The sequence below is a fragment of the Natator depressus genome, chromosome 2 (genome assembly GCF_965152275.1).
Source record: "Natator depressus isolate rNatDep1 chromosome 2, rNatDep2.hap1, whole genome shotgun sequence".
Taxonomy (NCBI): Eukaryota; Metazoa; Chordata; order Testudines; family Cheloniidae; genus Natator; species Natator depressus.
Window position 1 is genome coordinate 144,959,107 of NC_134235.1, and position 9,807 is coordinate 144,968,913.

General features: G+C 41.2%; 1 long non-coding RNA gene across 1 annotated transcript in view; it reads left to right on the top strand.

Moving 5' to 3' along the window:
- Window positions 1-2,443, top strand: part of LOC141982760 (uncharacterized) — a 74,011-nt gene extending 71,568 nt beyond the window's left edge. The window contains exon 4 of the long non-coding RNA XR_012638217.1: window positions 1,424-2,443. This is a non-coding gene — a long non-coding RNA (uncharacterized LOC141982760). The remainder of the gene's footprint in view (window positions 1-1,423) is intronic.
- Window positions 2,444-9,807: the final 7,364 nt, after the last annotated feature.

Consider the following 9,807-nt stretch of genomic DNA (forward strand, 5'->3'; position numbering starts at 1 on the left):
TACATGGTTTCTCAAAGGCCCCAAACTACCTCCCTCCATCCCCCCCCATTTTCTTCCCCTTGCAAATGGGAGCCATGTGGAAGGCAATGGAAGGGGGGCAGGTGGCCTGGGTTTGAGTCTGAAAAGGGAAAAAGAACCATTTGTTTGTCTGAGAAAAGTCAGAGCTGTCCATTCTTCCTGTGACCATTGAAAATGTTTATTACTGTTCTCAGTCCCTGGTGTAAAAAGAAAAGGAGGACTTGTGGCACCTTAGAGACCAACACATTTATTTGAGCATAAGCTTTCGTGAGCTACAGCTCACTTCATTGGATGCATTCAGCTGTAGCTCACGAAAGCTTATGCTCAAATAAATTTGTTAGTCTCTAAGGTGCCACAAGTCCTCCTTTCTTTGTGCGGATACAGACTAACACGGCTGCTACTCTGAAACCAGTGCCTGGTGTGTGGCGTCTTCCCTTAGTGAGCCACTCTGCAGAAGCTGGGTGAAGTGGGGTGGGTGAAACGTGTTCTGGCAGTTGCACAAACACAGAGCTGTATCCCTTAGCAGAGGAGAGGCGACTGGTTTGTTGATCCAAAAGTTCAGGGAAGAAAATACACTTATGATGCTACTTTCTGTTTCTCTGTCGCTTTCAGTGCTGTTTGCAGGACATGTGGCCTGGACTTTCTGGCAATACAGGGGGGGTTAGAGGGTGGGTTCCTTGTGGTTCTCTGTTCCTCTTCCATAGGAATTCCATCTACTAGCTTAGAACATAATCAATTTCCTCTCCAACTGGTGCACAGTCCTGTAAGCATAATTCAGCAAATTTTTGGTGTAGCAGAAATTCAAACTGGTTCTTCAGGTTTAATGGCCAGGCAAATGTGCTTGGTTCACCTTCACAAACGCCTCCACTCAAATAGAGGGGGTCACCATTTTCAGAAACATTTTTCTGGCATAACTGTCAAGGTGTCCTATGCAGGACTGGAAAACTACTTCTCTTTTCCATTCTGGTACCTTCAAAACTGCTATGCTCTCCAAGTGATGGCTGCTCTTTAAAGAACAACGAGATGACTTGGTAATGTTACCCCTGAAGAACTGAACCCTATCCTAAGTGTTCCATCTGTGCACTGTAAACATTAGACCTTAGACCTTAACCCATTCCGTGCTTTGCTGCACATTTGCCATCCTTGCCTGTCAACTGCCCTTCTCTCCAAATCGTCCCACTGTAAACACTATAAACATTGCAACATTTTAATAAAATTAATGCAAGTATCTTATCACTTTTAACCTCAGACCCTTCCTTCTGGGCTGCAAAAGTAGTCTGAAAGAAGGAAGCTGTAACAACTGCATTCCTTGCAGACTTTGGCTGCACAGTTGCACTATGTGGGGGGATATAATTGTCTTCCAAGGAAAATGAAATATAATGCTACCTTGTGTTTGACTTGCCAGGACATTCTGAAGCCAAGAGAGAATCCATTCTGCTGGGAGAGCAGGAGTGGCACCCCAGCGATAGAAGAGGAAGAAACCAAGTGCATCTGGAGGACCTGCTTGTTGGCATTGACAGAAGGAGTCAGGAATAGTCAGATTTTCTTAGGGCAAGGGAAGAATGGGCTTTTAGGATGAGACATTCCTCCAAATTGGGAGACAGCACTGGCAGTAGGAGCACAGAAAGAATGGGATCATGCACTCATGCAGTCCCTAGTCCAACTGGTGGCAGAATGCTTTTGGGGCCCACCCACTACAGTGGGAGCTGCTCCTCTAGGGGAACAGTTACCACTTTCTCCTCCTTCTCCAACTGTCGCCCAGGCTGCCGCTGAGGTGGTGATCGCCCAGGCTGCAGCTCCTTTCCTGCCAAAGAGGAGCATGCAGGATGCTCAGCACCACATCCTCCTCAGTCAGCCAAAACCCCTCTTGGGGGAACCCCCAAAGCATTCAGGAAGCGAATGATGGACTCGATCCAGTCCCTGTAGCCTTGCATGTGTTCAGACCCTAAATTCCACACAGGACGTGTCCACATTTGTCCCTCTCCACAATATTCTGCAACTGCAGCTGTTCCCCACTTGTCATGGCAAAGGGGAGGGCAAGGATGAGGAGACCCCCTCAGAAAGTAATGTTTGCCTGCTTCTGAATGAATTTGGCTTGTTTTTTGTCTTTTCTGGAGGGTCTTTTTTGTTAATTTCTTTCTGTTCAAAATGGTTCTAGCTTTATGTAACTCTTCCCTTCACTTCTGCATGCATGTTGTTTTCTGAGTATGATCAACATGATACTTCCCAGAGATTTGGGATGAGGTAGCAGGATTCACAGCACATGCGTGCATGATTTCAGTAAAAGTGTGGTGCTATGGAAATGCTAACAATTTCACCCCCACCCCTGCAGCCAGGACTTCACTAATGTTTAAAAAAAGGTTCATGGCAATAAAGTATGCAGTAAAATAACTGTTTATGGCCAAAACACCACAGTGAAAAATAGAGGAGAATTTTACTTAAAGCTCTTTGTATTTTGTTAAAAATTAAGTGACAAAGGAAACAAAATTAAACAGTTAAGATATCTGATACTGAGCACTGATTTAATGACTCCTCCACACCTATCAAACAGTTACCACTGGCAACTATGGCAGTACTCATGACATGGGATCAATTATGCATATACCGGATAAGAGCTGTAAGCTATGGTGTCAGAAAGAATTGTGAGGAAGGAATGTGTTAAGTCTCCCCCAAAACCTTAAAGATCTGTTTTTTTAAATTCCTTTAGCATTGCTGAAGTGCTCCCCATAAGCCAACCCAAAACAAAGCAGTTAATACGTAATGAAAACATTGCTCAATGATGGCAGCACAAAACCACTGTCAAAGTTATTAACCTTGAGGGTCCTCCTACTCCAGCTGTCTGCTTTCAGTTAGTACACTAACTTCAGGGGATTGAAGCCCTTTGAGGTATCTGGCAACAGAAGTATGTGGCAATGCTCTATTGAGCTTTTCAAGCAGCTCCACTGCATCACAGCTATGTACCTTGGCACAGTTCTAAGTCACTTGCTGGTTCCCCACTGTTCCATTTTGTATGGGCACACACTATCACAAATTTTCCTGGCCTGCAGGGAACCAAGAACAGTGTGCACGTCGGTGGTATCTGGCTACCTGCACAGACCTTAAAAACAGATCTGTCCTGTGACCATTCACTGTGAAGGCTTCTTTAGCCTTCATTATGCAAAGCATAGCATACCACAATAATTCAAACTGTGTTGGTCACACTGGCATCCAGACAAGCTCAAAGGCATCACCAACAGGCTTTCAGACACAAAGGCACACACCACCACCATTCTGCAGGTATTCAGTCTGTAGTTCAATTCCCTTTTTCTTGGGTGGGTGATGTCAGGGTAAGGCTTCAATGAGCCACAGTCAGAGATGGTATGCAGGATCATCCAAAATAAAGGTAGGCACAGAAACACTGTACATAGGCACATTATTTTGGGGAAATAAAGAACCTCTGCCCCACCTCCACCCCCAAATTACAACCTGGACCTCCTGAACACCCTGGCATCATGGACCTTTCTCCTGTACCAGTATTTGTGTACAAGAACTAATCCCTGTGGTCCACCAAGCCTCAGAGAACCAGTGAATATTAACCTTTATGGTTCACATACTGGCCTCTTTTGATGGCCCCCGCACAGTTCACAAAAGCCATCCTCTGAAATCCTGCTATAATTTCAGGGATTTGGGTTATGGCAACTCAGTATTGGCAGTCTGGCAAACCTGTACAGCCACCATACTGACAGTTGACTTCACAACTCTGAATTGGTTGGCAACTGACCAGTAATTTTCAGGGGTTACCAGCATCCAGAGGGTGATAGCCACCTGCATCTGCACTGGTATCCATTTCCAAAATCAAGTGTTCTGGTTCTTTAGGGTTTCTGCAATCTACTCACACAACTCCATGAAGTTCTGCTTCCTCATTCTGAAGATTTGCAGCCACTGGTCAACATCTCAGATTTCCAAGGCCACCACACAATGCTGGTTCTTCAGGACCAGAAGCAGTGCTCCACCCGTTATCACACCATTGCAGTTCTGTTATTCAACACATCTGTTCCATGGGTCCCAAGTGGAATTTCATTCCCCATCTGAGAATCAGCTGTCTTTGCTGTCTGAAATCTCTTTGGACCGATTCCACCCAGTATTTGGTACTGCACCACATGAATATATGTCCAACGAACAACAGCAGGAGCAGATCCACATCTTCACGGACCTGTTCCATGTCTCCAATGCAGTTTGACAAAAGGGAGATATGACAGGAAACTGCTGTTGTCAAATGTGTGAAGGTGGCATACAGCTCCAGCAACACATAGCAAGGTGGTTCCAACAGTGTCTCCTGTGACAAACAGGACTCTGGGATACTGCCTCTGAAACATCAGCATTAATGTTACATACGAAAAAGGGGCAGTGTGGATGAAGGTTCATGCCTATGCATAGCCTATACCTATGCCCAGCACAGCATATATAGACACTTGGCATGGGTTCAGGATACATACTTTATCTGTACACAGACAAATAACTGTGTACACTCGCATGTGTAAATAGGTGCCTCACTGCAGCCTGTGTTTAGGTGCCAAACTCTCTGAGAGACATGGGGATTAGCAAACACCCCTTTCCTTGGAATCTCCAATTGAGCTAAGTTATTGGGCTCTATGCCTAGGATACTTGCTTTGGTGAATACCATTCTTAGGTTCCTTAGTGAACATTTTGGCTTTAACCTCAGTGGGAGCAGAAGCAAATCTTTAAAAAACAAACAAATAAACAAACAAAACCTTAACTAAATTATAAGAGTATTTAGTGCTTAAGGTCCCAGTACAACAAGGCATGTGCCTATATTTAATCACATGAGTAGTCCCACTGGCTTCACTGAGATTACTCATGTGTTTAAAGTTAGACATTAAGAGCCTTGCTGAATCAGGGCCTGCAGCAGGGGTTTGAGAGTCAGGATGCCCAGGTTCTAATTTCTGGCTCTGCCACTTTATTCCTGAATCACCTCAGCAAGACACTTAACCTTTATATGCCTCAGTATAACCTTCTGTAAAACGGGTATAATAATATCTGCTTCACAGAAGTGTTTTGAGAATTAATGAGTGTAAAGGGAATGAAAAATGGTATATAAATGCTAAATATTAAATTTAGCACATAGTGGAAAATCTAGATAATGTGGTCCCTTCTACACCCACACACACCCCAACTAGTATTGGCCATAAAAACCTCCCTTTTCCAGGTTTACATCTACAAAGGTAAAGGTGGGAATTAAACTCACAAGTGCCACAAAAAAAGCATTAATGCTGAAAGTTAGTTCTAGCCCCATCAGACTGTGATTAGATCTAAACTCATCCAAGGGAGTGTCTGATCACGTAGGCTCTGAATGATTCCCTTTCCCAGCTGCCATCTCCCACTCCCAAACTCACACTATTTGGAGATCTTTCCAATACAACCCCCAAAATTTCCCCCCTTATTCTCATTTTCAGGGCTTTTTGGATGAAGTCTTAAAGTAAAAGTTAACTTTTCTTGATATTTAATACAATACAAGAAATAAATTTCAAATTATTTGAAGGCCAGATTTAATGACAAAGGGTAAATATACATCACTAAGACTTTATTAAGTCTGAGGTACCCTGACAACCAACCTACCTCTAATATTGTGCTATTCCAAATCCTGTAAAGACAAAGTCTTCTTACTGTGTGGATGAACTGAAAGCTGTTTCATTCTGTTGTGTGAGAAATGTACTAATTAAAAGGCTTTAATAGTCAGACGTCGACACAGAGTAACATTTATTTAAAAATTATGCTCATAAAAGTTAAAAGAAAATGTTTGTATGATTTATTTGGTTGTCTTTTAATTGACTACAGATAAACGAGGTGACTGTTGCAATGTATTCTTTCAATCAGAATATCTAAAGTTCAACCTCTTATTAGTTTAATATTTAAAATTGTTTGAGATAGCTACAGATAGTTAATTGCCACTATTTATTTTTTTTAAAAAATATTATTTAAAGAACAGGCTATCTGCCCAGTTGCAATTTTGTATGCATGCCTGGGAAAAAGTAGGTGACATAAATCACATGCATAATCTCAGGAGACAATCATTTTAAATCTTAATTGGCTGCCTTTTAAATATCATTTAAGGTCTGGTTTTCTCGGCCTCTCTCTCTCTAGTTAAGAAGGTGTTGTGTCAAAGTCTATTACCTTGCTGGACGTCTCTCCCTTAAGTTTTTTTTAAAAAATAGAACCATCAGCAGAGGTTTGAGAGGTCGATAAAGCTTTTAGATTTGGAGATGTTTTCAGGGAGCCCATTTCCTGCGGCTAAGAGTTGTTAATGGAGCTTAAGGAATTATCTTATGACTCGGGCTGGGAGAGCCGTATATTTCTTCGCTCCTGTTCCCTTGTCGAGGCTGAATATGCTGCTGTCAAACTCGCTTAATGAAAAGTAACGCGTCGCTGATTACAGTTTTATTTGGGCTCTATGTAAAAAGCACTGTTAATTTAGCATCCCCTCCTTTGTGTGTTTGAATTTGCCATGGCTGAATGATTTAGAGTCTCTCAGTTTCAGACCGTTTTCTCCATGTTTTTCTTTCTTTCTTCTCCCTTCTTTTTAATCCCCTCTTTATAATTTCTGCTTTGTATATTTATCCTAGTTATATGGCTTTCTTTCTTAGCGCCTCCCCCCTCCCCCAACAGCTGAGGAACAGTTGAAAGTGATCTTTGACTTGTGCTATTGAATAAAATAGCAAAGATTAATTTCTCATAGTCTTTTGTTCACACTTTATGGTGCTTTTGAATGAACTGTTATGCCTGACTGCTAATCTCTAGACAAGGATTAAAAAAACACACCCCAAAACAAAATTCTGATTTCATACAAAGAACATCCTATATACCTGTAGCCTACTGCAACCAGGTCCTGTTAGATAGCGGGTACAAACTTATTCAAACTTGTTTTACAATGACAGTGACATAGCATGAAGGGGTAAAGTATTTTTCTAATGTATAATATTGGAATTTTTTTGCCTTGAATAGAATTTTATTGCCTTTATTTTAAATATTATTTGAGGATTTCTTTCCCCAGATTTGAATGTAAGTCAGTGTTGTCAGTTATTATCTCCAAGAGTATATGTTACCATTTTTTCAAAAGCCTGGCCACGAAATATGTGCAAAGGTGCAAAAGAACTCTATAGAAATCAGACCAATTTTAATGCCATATTGTTGTTTCCTCTGAGGGTAAAATTCCTGTAATTATACACAGAAAGTGTATTTTGAATAATTTAGCATTCCGTATATGTGTTGATTTTATGTGGTACAGCTGATTTAGATAAATACATTTTCTGAATTATATTTACTCCATAACTTTGTCTCTACATATGTCTTGTGTTCCGAAAATACTCACTTGGCTATCATTGTACTGAATAATTAAATCTTCGCCCCCCAGCCCGCCCCCATATATCCTCAATAGCACCACCGACGTTGAAATCTGCAGCGAATCAGTAGCATGTACACACGTACTTACATATACAATAACACGTGTATAGACACACATGTACATTTTTGCTTTAACATAGCTACCACAGAAGCCAGTATTTTTTCTTATGGTGGTTAGGCGTATTACTGTCCCATTTGCTTCTACTGCTGGTTTGATGGCGGAATACGTGCGCCCCCTTCCCTCTCGTCCCTTCTACCTTATTTTGGTTTTTAAAAAAATTTGCTTTGTCTAAAAGGCTTCACTGGAAAGCTCTCCGGCCGCCCTGCTGCATTAAAATTCCTGCCGGCCCAGCATCTAGCTGAGAACACTTCTCCCCAGAGACTCCACTTTCGCTATTACTGTCAAGTACCCTTGACTCTTTATTTTTGCCCTTTTATCTATTACAACTAATTCGAGTTCTTTTGCCCTTTTCAGTTTAAGACGTGGCTTTCTGTAAAGCCTCCCCCTGCCACCGAGATCTCTGGGTGCAGAGCCTTTAGAAATTGAGGGGTTTACTGTCAAAATGAAAATTTCACTTCAAATTATCTTGGCTGATGCACGTTTTCCAGGCCGGGGGCTCCTGTCTCAGCCTTTTGACAGCCAGATCAGCAGCGAGGTTCAGTGATCTCGATAATATCATCCAAGAGAGCGAAAGTCAATACAATGACAGGGAATATGACTGGATACAATCCAATTACAGCTGCTTTCAGAGAGGGGAAGGGTTTGATCTACTCCCCACACCCAGATTCCTTTATTCAATTGCTGCACTAACCGGTCTCACTCTAAAGTTTGCGGGCTAGTGTGTTTTATATTTTAACTACTGTAGTTGCTGTCTCGAGATTTCTTTACAGACTTCTGGGGGTAGCGCTCCGTTTCATTTCTGGTCTTTGTTTTATTTTGCGGAGGAGGAAGTATGGGGAGGGATGCAGGGGTTTTTTCATTTTCCTACTTCAGTCCCATTATGAGCCCTTAACTCTTGCCCACACCAGTAGATAGGGCTGCTCTGGATTGTAAACTGGTATTTTAAGAAGATTATTTTTCTTATTTCTGTCAGGTTTGGCTTATCGTTTCTTTATTTTCCCCGGCCTGAGAAACAGAAAGTTTGTTTCTACTCCGCGATTGAAAGGGAAATGTTTAAAACGCTTGTTATTTAACTGGTAAATTGGCAGCGAGACCTCCTGAAGCACACGGAGAACGAGCTTTTTCTCTTGGCTGCACTCTATTTAATGTCAAAACGGTAAAGCATCTGTCCTGAAGTGCTGAAATATTCATGGAGAATCAACGATTCTTCATACTATCAGAGGAGCTTGAAGCTAAAACGGTTCTTTAAAATATCAAATTTTCCATGTGAATCAATTGCTTCGCACTCATAAAAAGAGACTCCCCTGCCACAACGGCAAACACTGGGTCCCGGGGTGATTTTCCCCAGCCTACTCTCCAAGATCCCACCTCCCCCTTCTCAGGTTTATGCGGCGTACACTGTCTACCCTTAGTGGGCAGCTGGAGTCTACTTTTTTCTCTTCTTCTATTTTCTCGCCCTTTATTTCAGCAAACCTAGAGCACAACTACACTTCTCTCTCCTTTCATAGCTATCTATCTGTTTATCTAATATTGTTTTAAAGTATGAACATTTAACTCCTGTTATTATTTTTCTTTCCCCCCTCCTTTCTCGGGTGACAACTGTCAAACTCAACAAATGTAATGATGGATGGCCCTGTGTTTCTCTAGCAGAGAAGGGCTCTTGAGGCTGGACATCCATATTCCAGTGTAACACACAGTATTCATTAACACGGGGTTCTTTAACAGAGTACAACCAGGTAAATGTAGTGTTGTACTTAAAAGCATAACAATACCTATCTGTTTAAAGGCGAAATCTTAGACCGTTATTTGCTCAAGGATCTCCGAGTTTAGAACTTCCTGGATTCCTTTACGTACACAGAAAGAGAAAAAAATAAGGCCCAATGAAAAAGTATCAATACTTCTGATTTAAATAAATTTGTTTGCAGTTATGCTAATGATTTATTGACATTTTCATGAACTTTTTCTAGTATTAATGCAATCATCTTGACATTTCTTTAAATTACTAGAACACCTATGAACACATTCTAAAACTGGAACATATTTATTTTGTAATGCAAAACGCCACCACTAATTTTTACTTCTGAAACAGACAATTTATTGGAGTGAACATACTTTTTAAACATGTTTGTCAAGGTAAATTTGTGCAATAGTGTAAACTTGGTATAAGTGCCGTTTGTGAATTATATGATAACAATGAAATCAGAAGGAAAAAATCTGAAAAGTCTTTATAACTAATATTGGCATGCCTTAAATTAAATATCTGAATTTAA